Below are 13,758 nucleotides of genomic sequence, written 5' to 3'. Positions count from 1 at the left end.
AAATTATTTCAAAGTACGACAGTGGTCATCAATATAACCAACCAGGTAAATTAAATGATGCTTTGACAACTTGATTTGTCCCATCTCTGATGGTACTAGAGTAGATTCTGAAAACACTGATCACTTGTCATAACTGAAATATCTTCTTATGGGTAAAACCTTCAACTGGTGTTGGCAAAATTCACAGCACAATTCCCATCAGGATTCAAATAGACTCCATAAAAAAATCTCTTCCCAGAATTAATCAATCCTGTATAAGGAAAAAAGCCCTTCAAAGCATAAAGCCCATAGTACAAGATTACAGGCTTAAGGTCTCATTAGTCCTTATACCAGCCCCTGTAACTCCCATTTTACTGGTGAAAAAACCTAGGAGCCAAGGGTGGAGGTTTATCTAGGATCTCCAAGCAAATAAACAATACTTCTATCCCTCAACAATCTGCTGTTTTTGACTCTCATGAGCTAAGAACATCCATTCCCACCAGAAGTAACTTTTTAAATACAGTACATTCTTTAATATTCCAGTTGATGAAGCTAGCCAATATCTTCTTGCCTTCACTTGAGGGCAAGAGGATGAGATGGTTGGATGGCATCACTGACTCAATGGACATGGGTTTGGGTAGACTCTGGCAGTTGGTGATGGATAGGGAGGCCTGGCGTGCTGTGGTTCATGGAGTCGCAGAGTTGGACATGACTGAGCGACTGAACTGAACTGAGAAGAAAAACAATTCACCTGGAAATTAATGTCCCAGTGTTACACTGAGAAATCTTATTTCTTATCCTGAAGGCTGATCTGGATAACATAGTTTCCTACAGGCTCTACTTTGTTGCCATATAAGGATGATTTGCTTCTTTGCTCTCCTTCTCAAGCCTCCTCACAAGAATACAGGATCCAGTTAAAGCTTTTAGCCTTAAAGGGACACAAGGTCAGCAAAGAAAAATTGAAGTTTGCCCAAGCCCTGGCTTGATATTTAGGGCTTGTGATATCAGAACAAGGGATACACCTAAGTCCAGGTAGACTTTATTGTGTCCTAAATTTCCCAAAATCTAAAACTAAGCACCAAATGTGAGGTTTACTCAGGCCAGTTGGTTATTGCTGAAATTGGATTCCAAGTTGCTCTCTTATAGCCAAACCACTATATGTTCTACTCAACAATAACAACCCCAACTCTATCTTTACAGAAGAATCACAAAACACAGCCTCTAAGGCTTTAAAAGAGAGTTTGATGATGCCACCTGCCCTTGGGCACCCCATTTGTCAGATCTCCACTTTCCTTTCTGCACATGAAAAGCAAGGGAATGCCCTTGGGCTGCTCAAAAAAATCAACAGGCACCAACAACTATCCATAGAGTGTTATAGCTAGTAACTGGATTCTGTAGCAAGGGGTTACTCCACATGTCTTACAGGCATTATGGCCACTGCTTTTTTGGTGGAAGGCCACTAATGTATCTTTGTAGGATTCCCTTTAACGATTTTTGTACCTTATGCAGAAGTTTTCCTGAATTCTCATCACACTGGATATTCCTCAGCCAGCTGCCTCACCTCTCATGAAGTCCTTTTGCTACCTATTCCTCACACATCTAATAATCTTAACCTGGCTAATCTTCCGCTCTCCATCAGCAATGAAGTCCCTCACAATGGCTTAACACTGATGAATCACCTCCTGACTCCTCATAATGACCTACAGGAAATTTCATTGAGTAATGTTGATTTCTTATCAAAATGATAGGATACTGAAAGAGCAACTCCTCAGGTCAATAGGTGCCCAATATGCTACTGGAGATCAGTGGAGAAATAACTCCAGAAAGAATGAAGGGATGGAGCCAAAGCAAAAACAATAATCAGCTCTGGATGTGACTGGTGATAGAAGCAAGGTCCAATGCTGCAAAGAACAATATTGCATAACAACCTGGAATGTCAGGTCCATGAATCAAGGCAAATTGGAAGTGGTCAAGCAAGAGATGGCAAGAGTGAATGTCAACATTCTAGGAATCAGCGAACTAAAATGGACTGGAAAGGGTGAATTTAACTCAGATGACCATTATATCTACTACTGTGGGCAGGAATCCCTCAGAAGAAATGGAGTAGCCATCATGGTTAGCAAAAGAGTCCAAAATGCAGTACTTGGATGCAATCTCAAAAATGACAGAATGATCTCTGTTCGTTTCCAAGGCAAACCATTCAATATCACAGTTATACAAGTCTATGCCCCAACCAGTAACACTGAAGAAGCTGAAGTTGAACAGTTCTATGAAGGCCTACAAAACCTACAAAAAAAGATGTCCTTTTCATTATAGGGGACTGGAATGCAAAAGTAGAAAGTCAAGAAACATCTGGAGTAACAGGCAAATTTGGCCTTGGAATACAGAATGAAGCAGGGCAAAGACTAATAGAGTTTTGCCAAGAAAATGCACTGGTCATAGCAAACACCCTCTTCCAACAACACAAGAGAAGACTCTACACATGGATATCACCAGATGGTCAACACCGAAATCAGACTGATTATATTCTTTGCAGCGAAAGATGGAGAAGCTCTATACAGTCAACAAAAACAAGACCAGGAGCTGACTGTGGCTCAGATCATGAACTCCTTATTACCAAATTCAGACTTAAATTGAAGAAAGTAGGGAACACCACTAGACCATTGAGGTATGACCTAAATCAAATCCCTTATGATTATACAAGTGAGAAATAGATTTAAGGGCCTAGATCTGATAGATAGAGTGCCTGGTGAACTATGGAATGAGGTTTGTGACATTGTACAGGAGACAGGGATAAAGACTATCCCCATGGAAAAGAAATGCAACAAATCAAAATGGCTGTCTGGGGAGGCCTTACAAATAGCTGTGAAAAGAAGAGAAGCAAAAAGCAAAGGAGAAGAGGAAAGATATAAGCATCTGAATGCAGAGTTCCAAAGAATACCAAGAGATAAGAAAGTCTTCTTCAGCAATCAATGCAAAGAAATAGAGGAAAACAACAGAATGGGAAAGACTAGAGATCTCTTCAAGAAAATTAGAGAAACCAAGGGAACATTTCATGCAAAGATGGGCTCAATAAAGGACAGAAATGGTCTGGACCTAACAGAAGCAGAAGATATTAAGAAGAGGTGGCAAGAATACACAGAAGAACTGTACAAAAAAAAAAATCTTCACGATCCAGATAATCACAATGCTGTGATCACTCATCTAGAGCCAGACATCCTGAAATGTGAAGTCAAGTGGGCCTTAGAAAGCATCACTACGAACAAAGCTACTGGAGGTGATGGCATTCCAGTTGAGCTATTTCAAATCCTGAAAGATGATGCTGTGAAAGGGCTGCACTCAATATGCCACAAAATTGGAAAACTCAGCAGTGGCCACAGGACTGGAAAAGGTCAGTTTTCATTCCAATCCCAAAGAAAGGCAATGCCAAAGAATGCTCAAACTAGTGCACAATTGCACTCATCTCACATGCTAGTAAAGTAATGCTCAAAATTCTCCAAGCCAGGCTTCAGCAATACGTGAACTGTGAACTGCCTGATGTTCAAGCTTGTTTTAGAAAAGGCAGAGGAACCAGAGGTCAAATTGCCAATATCCACTAGATCATGGAAAAAGCAGGAGAGTTCCAGAAAAAAACATCTATTTCTGCTTTATTGACTGCCAAAGCCTTTGACTGTGTGGATCACAATAAACTGTGGAAAATTCTGAGAGAGATGGGAATACCAGACCACCTGACCTGCCTCTTGAGAAATCTGTATGCAGGTCAGGAAGCAACAGTTAGAACAGGACATGGAACAACAGACTGGTTCCAAATAGGAAAAAGAGTACGTCAAGGCTGTATATTGTCACCCTGCTTATTTAACTTATATGCAGAGTACATCATGAGAAACGCTGGACTGGAAGAAACACAAGCTGGAATCAAGATTGCCAGGAGAAATATCAATAACCTCAGAAATGCCGATGACACCATCCTTATGGGAGAAAGTGAAGAGGAACTAAAAAGCCTGTTGATGAAAGTGAAAGAGGAGAGTGAAAAAGTTGGCTTAAAGCTCTACATTCAGAACATGAAGATAATGGCATCCGGTCCCATCACTTCATGGGAAATAGATGGGGCAACAGTAGAAACAGTGTCAGACTTTATTTTTTTGGGCTCCAAAATCACTGCAGATGGTGACTGCAGCCATGAAATTAAAAGACACTTACTCCTTGAAAGAAAAGTTATGACCAACCTAGATAGTATATTGAGAAGCAGAGATGTTACTTTGCCAACTAAGGTCCCTCTAATCAAGGCTATGGTTTTTCCTGTGGTCATGTATGCATGTGAGAGTTGGACTGTGAAGAAAGCTGAGCGCCAAAGAATTGACGCTTTTGAATTGTGGTGTTGGAGAAGACTCTTGAGAGTCCCTTGGACTGCAAGCTGATCCCATCATTCCATTACGAGGGAGATCAGCCCTGGGATTTCTTTGGAAGGAATGATGCTAAAGCTGAAACTCCAGTCCTTTGGCCACCTGATGTGAAGAGTTGACTCATTGGAAAAGACTTTGATGCTGGGAGGGATTGGGGGCAGGAGGAGATGGGCACAACAGAGGACGAGATGGCTGGATGGCATCACTGACTTGATGGACGTGAATCTGAGAGAACTCCAGGAGTTGGTGATGGACAGAGAGGCCTTGCATGCTGCGATTCATGGGGTCGCAAAGAGTCGGACACGACTGAGCGACTGAACTGAACTGAATGTTGATTTCTTGTCATTCACAATGATTCTTATTTAAAAGGTCAGAATGGCAAATATTGTGCTGAGTATGCTATTACAAATCCCTTTAGTACTACTAAGGCAGCCTCTTTACCTATGACTACTTCAGCCCAACTTGTTGAATTATACACTGTTACATAGGCATATGTTTTAGCCAAGTACAAAATGATCGATATTTACACTGATAGTCAATATGCTTTTTGAGCAGCTTATTTTAGAATATTGTGGAAGCAAAGTAGCCTCCTTGCTTCCAATGGAAATAAAATTTAAAATGGTCCTTAAGTTCAGGAATTATCAAGTGTGATATATTTTCCTTCCACTTTAGTTATTATTAAGATTCTGGTCCATTCTAAACTTGACTGTCTGGAAACTAAAGGAAATCACTTTGCTGATATTTCTGCTAGGAATGCTGCTCTTAAAGTGACTAATAACAGCCAAATCTCTGTCATGGTCCAAAGAGATATTTTCCCAAATGATAATTTAGAAGAACTGGCTACAGAGGCCCAACAATTGGCCTCAGAAAAGGAAAAACAGGTTAGAAATTCAATAATTTGTTTGATTTTTTTAAATGAAGCTCTAGTTTGTACCAAATAACAACCCAGTCCTCCTGTAGACTCTAAAAGTCCCATTCTTCACCACTGTACATACATTAAGCCATTGAACTACTGACAAAATGATAGCTTTCATAAATCACTATCGGTGGGGAAACATTAACAAGGCCACAAAATATGTCTACCTCTCTTGTCCTACTTATCCGCAGTACAATCCAGGGAAACCTGTTTGTACTATTCCTAGACATTTTAAATTATCTAATGAGCCATTCAAAGTCTGGCAAATGGATTTTGTATAACTTTCTCTATTTCTTGGATATAAATATGTTTTAGTCATGGTCTGTATGTTTTTATACTGGACTGAAAACTTCCTTAACGGACAGGTGATTGCCTCTTCTGTGGCTAAAGTCCTCTTGGAAAAGATTATCCTTACCTGGGGAACTCTTATCAAACTTCATAGTCATCAAGGAAGCCATCTACCTGGCCAGACATTTCAACAAGTCTGTACTATTTGGCCAGTATTACATCATTTTCACTGTGCTTACAACCCTCAATCCTCTGATTTAGTCAAATACACTAACAGCATTATTAAGACTCAAATGGCAAAATTTATAAAGGCTCTCCAAATACTTTGGCCACAGGTATTGCCATGATCCTTCTGGATCTCATATCCACCCCTCTTGGAACTCATCAACTCTCACCCTTTGAGACAGTCACAGGATGCACAATGCACATGGCTACTGCTTCTTTTGACCCACAACTGATAAAAGGAGAGATACTCCAATATTTAAAAGGCCTAATTCCTTTTATTAAAAATAACACTGCGCTGGGAGAGCAATCTTTTCAAAGTGTGCCCTTGGGAGATAAACACCTTAAACATCATACCTTGCAATCTGGAAAAAAAAACCTCCAGAAGGACTCTACTCAAAATCATTGGAAAGGCTATTACCAAATACTGCTAACAAACCTTGTGCCACCAAGGAATAGACTCTTAGATACACATAATTCACATAAAGAAAGTGCTGAAACATGAATAAACCTTGATGGGCCTGCATATAATCTGGCAACATGGAAGTAAAGATTTCCCAGTACTGAAGCAGATTACATATGATGAGACAGCTTTCCTAAGATATCTGGACCAGGCCTGTTAGAAGTTTGTTGCCAAACATTGATGAAGACATTAACACTTCAGGTGATTATCAGTGTCTATGATCTTACTAACATATGGACGTTAATAAAAAGTACCAGAGGGTTCTTTTTCCTACTTCCCTTCACATTCTCCTAGGAATGTGACCTTAATAGGTTTCTTTTTTTTAATTAATTTATTTTAATTGGAAGCCAATTACTGTATAATATTGTGGTGGTTTTTGCCATACATTGACATGAGTCAGCCATGGGTGATGTACAGGTGTCACCCATCCCAAATCCCCCTCCCACCTTCCCCCTCATCCCATCCCTCTGGATTGTCCAGTACACCGTCTTTGAGTGCCCTGTTTCATGCATCAAACTTGGACTGGTCATCTATTTTACATATGGTAATACACATGTTTCAATACTATTCTCTCAAGTCATCCCACTCTCAAATTCTCCCACAGAGTCCCAAATCCTGTTCTTTATAACTGTCTCTTTGGCTGTCTCACATATAGGATCATCATTACCATCTTTCTAAATTCCATATATATACATTAATATACTGTATTGGTGTTTTTCTTTCTGACTTATTTCACTCTGTATAATAGACTCCAGTTTCATCCATCTCATTAGAACTGATTCAAATGCAATTTTTTAACAGTTGAGTAATATTCCATTGTGTATATGTGCCACAGTTTTCTTATCCATTCATCTGCCAATGGACATCTAGGTTGCTTCCATGTCCTAGCTATTGTAAACAGTGCTGCAATGAACATTGGGGTACACATGTCTCTTTCATTTCTGGTTTCCTCACTGTGTATGCCCAGCAGTGGGATTGCTGGCTCACATGGCAGTTCTATTTTCAGGTTTTTAAGGAATTTCCACACTGTTCTCCATAGTGGCTGTACTAGCTTGCATTCCCACCAACAGGGTAAGAGGGTTCCCTTTCCTCCACACCCTCTCCAGCATTTATTGCTTGTAGACTTTTGGATAGCAGCCATTCTGATCAGCGTGAGATGGTACCTCATTGTGGTTTTAATTTGCATTTCTCTGATAATGAGTGATGTTGAGCATCTTTTCATGTGTTTGTTAGCCATCTGTATGTCTTCTTTGGAGAAATGTCTGTTTAGTTCCTTGGCCCATTTTTTGATTGGGTCATTTATTTCTCTGGAATTGAGTTGTATGAGCTGTTTGTATATTTTTGAGATGAATTCTTTGTCAGTTGCTTCATTTGCTATTATTTTCTCCCACTCTGAAGTCTGTCTTTTCACCTTGCTTATAGTTTCCTTGGTTGTGCAAAAGCTTTTAAGTTTAATTAGGTTCCATTTGTTTATTTTTCCTTTCACTTACATTACCTTGGGACATGGGTTATAGAGGATCCTGCTGTGATTTATGTCAGAGAGTGTTTTGCCTATGCTTTCTTCTAGGAGTTTTATAGTTATTGGTCTTACATTTAGATCTTTAATCTATTTTGAGTTTATGTTTGTGGATGGTGTTCGAAAGTGTTCTAATTTCATTCTTTTACAGGTGGTTGAAAGTTTTCCCAGCACCACTCGTTAAAGAGATTGTCTTTTTTCCATTGTATATTTTTGCCTCCTTTGTCAAAGATAAGGTGTCCATAGGAGCATGGATTTATCACTGGGATTTCTATTTTGCTCCATTGATCTATATTTCTGTCTTTGTGCCAATGCCATACTCTCTTGGTGACTGTAGCTTTGTAATATAGTCTGAAATCAGGCAAGTTGATTCTTCCAGTTTCATTCTGCTTCCTCAAGATTGCTTTGGCTATTCAAGGTCTTTTACATTTCCATACAAATTGTCAAGTCATTTGTTCTAGTTCTGTGAAATACCATTGGTAGCTTGATAGTGATTGCATGAATCTATAGATTGCCCTGGGTAGTTTACTCATTTTCACTATATTGATTCTTCTGATACATGAATATGGTATATTTCTCCATCTATTTGTGTCATCTTTGATTTCTTTCACCAGTGTTTTATAGTTTTCTATATATGCCTTTTGTTTCTTTAGGTAGATTTATTACTAAATATTTTATTCTTTTCATCACAATGGTGAATGGAATTATTTCCTTAATTTCTCTTTCTGTTTTCTCATTGTTAGTGTATAGGAATGCAAGGGATTTCTGTGTGTTAATTTTATACCCTGCAACTTTACTATATTCATTGATTAGCTCTAGTAATTTTCTGGTGGTGTCTTTAGGATTTTCTATGTAGAGGATTATGTCATCAGCAAACAGTGAGAGTTTTACTTCTTCTTTTCCAATTTGGATTCCTTTTATTTCTTTTTCTTCTCTGATTGCTATGACTAAAACTTCCAAAACTATGTTGAATAGTTGATGAGAGTGGGCACCCTTGTCTTGTTCCTGACTTTAGGGGAAATGCTTTCAATTTTTCACCACTGAGAATAATGTTTGCTGTGAGTTTATCATATATGGCTTTTATTATGTTGAGGTATGTTCCTTCTATACCTGTTTTCTGGAGAGTTTTTATTATAAATCGGAGTTGAATTTTGTCAAAGGCTTTCTCTGCATCTATTGAGGTAATCATGTTTTTTATCCTTCAATTTGTTAATGTGATATATCACATTGTTTTCTAACCTGTGCACTTTCCCTCTTACATGAGACACTACATCCATGAAAGTTCCTTCCAGACACCGAAGAACAAAAAGCCTCTGAAACTAGAAAAACTAACTCTTGATCAGCAATGCTTTCAGAGAAAGGTCTTGATCAAAAGGTGGAAATGTAAAAATAATAATAATAATTAATGAATAGAAACCCAAATTAAATAGAATGGGGAGACCATAAGGGAGAACTCTCATATTCTACAGCAATAGCAGTGCCCAACAAAAGAAAGATTCCTCTTGTTTAGTGGCAAGGACTCAGCTAATGAAAAGCCATGGACTATGTTTACTCTAGCCCTCTCAATTTCCTTTTAACCTCTTTAAAAGTGTTCTTCACTTGCCTTGCAGGGACTTGCATGAGGATTCCCATGGTTGCAGACCTTGAATTGCAATTTTCTATTGATCCCAAACAAATCCACTTTTGCTGGATAAATATCTGGCAGTTTATTTTTTCCAGTCAACAACATAAATATCATGACTTTTCTATGGATACTGGGAGATGATTTATGTACAGATGTCTCATAGTATCCACAGGGGATTAGTTGTTGGATGCCCCATAGGTAGCAAAACCTGTGAAGGGTCAAGTCCTTAATACAATGATGTAGTATTTGCATATAACCTATGCACACCCTCTGAAATACTTATAATACTTATAATTTATCTCTAGAATACTTATAATACTTAGTACAATACAAATGCTGTGTAAATATTTACCAGCATGTGGCAAATTTGAGTTTTGCTTTTGGTGAGTTCTTGAATTAATTTTTTAATATTTTCAAACTGCAGTTGGTTGAATCTGTGGTTTTAAACTGTGGAAACGGAGAAATGATTGTACTAACACTGACAGTGACAGAGACTAAATGTGTGCCAAATCAAGGCAACCTCCTTCCATGACATCTTTACCACTTTACCCCATATTACTAAAGTTTCAGAAATATAGAAATTTAGATCTGTTATTATGAGTCCTATTAGAAGTTTAGTGAATAAATACTGACAAAAGATGCTTCCAGTACTTGCCAGTAAACTACCAGGCCATTCCCAAAGAGAACATGAAAAGGGCTAGACACTATACCCCTCCAACAAATGGTTGAAAATTAAATAACACAGGTAGAAATATTTGATGACTTACAGATAACTCACCTCACTATTTTTACACTTCCAAATCAGAAAAAAAATTATTTACCCTATAACCTGTGGCCATGCTATTGGCAAGAATTGGCATGAAAGATAAAAAGGAAGCATAGTATGTCACCATTCATCTAGAATTTCTAATCTCATTGTGGAGATAACACTGAAACATACGGAAAAATTAGGAAACAAAAGAAGATAGTACCGGTGCAAGTGCCAGACTGAGTGATACAAGTAATTAACTATTTGAGACTACCAGGCCCCATAAAACAACTTATCTATAGACAGTCCTTAAATTGTTCAAGTCAAAGATTTCTCCTTAAATAATCTATTTATATCTTTTAGTTCATTTCAGTTCAGTTCAGTCACTCAGTCATGTCCAACTCTTGGCAACCCCATGAATCACAGCATGCCAGGCCTCCCTGTCGATCACCAACTCCCTGAGTTCACTCAAACTCATGTCCATCGAGTCGGTGATGTTATCCAGCCATCTCATCCTCTGTCATCCCCTTCTCCTCCTGCCCCCAATCCCTCCTAGCATCAGGCTCTTTTCCAATGAGTCAACTCTTCACATAAAGTGGCCAAAGTACTGGAGTTTCAGCTTCAACATCAGTCCTTCCAATGAACACCCAGGACTGATCTCCTTTAGGATGGACTGGTTTGATCTCCTTGCAGTCCAAGGGACGCTCAAGAGTCTTCTCCAACACCACAGTTCAAAAGCATCGATTATTTGGCACTCAGCTTTCTTCACAGTCCAACTCTCACATCCATATATGACCACTGGAAAAACCATAGCCTTGACTTTACGGACCTTTGTTGGCAAAGTAATGTCTCTGCTTTTCAATATGATATCTAGGTTTATTGGTATCTAATATCAAATACAGAAGTTAAATGCCACTGTCCCCCAAATTGTGCTTAGAATAACTCATTAACAAGCCCTTTAAAATAATTAAAAATTATATCAAGGAAAGAATTTGTATTACATATAAAACAGTGTCAGGTACATCAGTGGAGAGTAGTCAGTGGCATAATCTAGTTATATCTAACTCTCCACATGTCTATCACCATGTCAACAAAGCCTGATTCTTATTTTCTTTGCCACTCAGAAAACATTCCTAAATCTTAACCATAAATAACTCTCATAGTTTGATGTAATCAATAATTGACACTTTTTTCCTCCAGTACTGAGTTGTAAACCAATTGAGGGGTAAAGAAGCAGTAAGGCAGCTGTAGAACTAAATGTCAGCATTATTATTGATGGAGCTGTTGAAGAACTTGCATCAGGTGTGTGTCAAAGGTGGAATTCTTAATGCTGAACTCCAGTAGTAGACAGTGTGTGGTAAAACACTGGCATCTTCCTGCAGGGAAATAGCCAGGCCTTGAAAGACTTATGGCACAATGTAGCTGAGTAAAATGAATGTTCTCTCTAAAGAGACTGAGCTTAAAGAGAAAGAGAGAAAGTACTGAGTTCTACATGCCCAGTTCTTTCTATTGAGTTCACCAGTTGGATACTTAACTGATCTTCCTTTGAGAGAGGGATTCAATAAGGGAAAATACAGAGAAGCCAGGAGTTTCCTAGTTGAAGTTCCTATACAGAGACATTCAGGATTAAAGAGATGTTTCAGATGTTTCCTGCTCTCCTCCACCCCTCATAACATATACTTTCAAGCAAACCTTATTCTATGAAAAGGTAATGCAATATATAGGCAGTATGAGTAACAGTAAAGAATTCAAGATCTGGATTGAGACACAGGAAAGTATGAATTCCAGCTCTACAACTTACCAGCTGTATGACATGAGACAAGTTAATCTTAGAGTTTCCATTTCCCCATCTGTAAATAAGAGTATAATCATAACTAATTTATAGAGTTATTTTGTGAGGATCATATTAGTTAATCCATGTAAAGCAACTAGTAGACAAATATATGATGAAATACTCACTGATTTTAGTTTCAAAGACTATTTTTTTTTAGTTTATAAACAAGTCTGTGTAGTATGATTAGAATGATGCTTGAAAATTTCACCTATTTAAGTAATCTTTCCTGAACCATATTTCCCTAAAATCATTACTATAAAAAGAATAATTTTGTTATTAAATTTAGGTTGTAGGTCTCCATAAGACTCATTTTAAAACGATTAACCCTTTGGAAAGATAACTGAGAAGTACATGGCATCATGATCACATTAGCATGGTTTCACTGATTAGTTGGATAGTAGAGAGTAGGGTTCTAATAGGGTAGGGCACGAATACATCAGATTTTGATAAGAAAGAAGCTTAGGAAAGTTTGGATGGCAAACTTGCCTATAAAAAGTCTAAGAGCAGGGATTGGTAAGATGCAAAATATACAACTTTACTTTTTTATCATTATGTCTTGGGCTATTCCAAATTATATTAGAGACACGTGTATCTGACACAACTAGTTCTCCATGGAGTACTATAATTTGACCTATTTGAGACCTGCAACTAGCTATGCCTTCAGATATAACTTTCAATGATTTTCTTACATTCTCTTATATATGTCTACTAAATTCTCAAACAATGATAAAATCTCTTTCCTGTGATATAACTGTTTTCAACTAACTGTAATTCTAAACACATTTACCTGATTTCCACTGATACTCTTCTACTTTGCTTAGCTGTTTAGTAGCAGACTGAGTTTGATTATTTTTACTGAGAAGTAAAAAAAAAAAAGAGCTAACATAAAAGACAGTGGATTCATTCTTGAAGTTTCCTATTCCCTAATGTACATTCCTTTCTTATTTAATTACTAGTGCCTGGGTGTTCACTGTTTCACCTAGTTTCTGTTACCTCCAACTTGTTTAAATAGCTCTTAGAAAAAAAATGCACTGTAATTGTTAAATATAGATTTGAGAAAGCACATATTTAATAGTCATTTTTAATTGCAGTTTCTTCCATCATTAGTAAATCCATTTTATTTCTGATCTTTCTGTGATATAAACATAAAGGTTTCCCATTACATGTGCCCCTTTATAATCTCTGACTCCTTTTGTGTGCAGGAAATCATTTCACTTTTCTGCTGCCTTTATCTCTTTCCTAAAATTCTTAACTGATGCAGCAGACTTTTATTTTATTCCATTTTCCTTTTCTCCTCCAGTTTCCAGAACAGATTTTTCTTTACCTAGAGATCTTTGAACAGTCCTCTGGGAGGCTGCATTGAATTCGTCTTGCTCATTACGATTCCTCCAAAAAAGAAAAATACAATCTGTTGTGCTTTAATTATACTTTCCCTTAGGATATACTATTCTTCCATAGTCAGAAAGTTTAACACTTCTTCCTAGCAAACCATATTCACTAGATTGCTTAGCTCCTCTAAATCTTAAAGCATGTTGTAGTCTGAAATTTCATTTCTAACCCAATTTAAGTGGTTCTCATCACTGGTTTCCTGCCGACTGAGTTTCCCACATTTCCAATCGATTTCCCAGGTTAAAATTGGTTTTATTCACAGCAAAGAATTGAATAAGATCCATTAGCTTGGCTACATTTGTTTCTCATATATCCAGATACATTCTGGTTTTTCAAATTCAAATGACTTGGATGGAGGTAAGTCTATATTAGTAAG

Source organism: Oryx dammah, unplaced genomic scaffold, assembly GCF_014754425.2.
Source record: "Oryx dammah isolate SB20612 unplaced genomic scaffold, SCBI_Odam_1.1 HiC_scaffold_23, whole genome shotgun sequence".
Lineage (NCBI taxonomy): Eukaryota > Metazoa > Chordata > Mammalia > Artiodactyla > Bovidae > Oryx > Oryx dammah.
Note: the sequence above shows the minus strand (reverse complement) of the source record.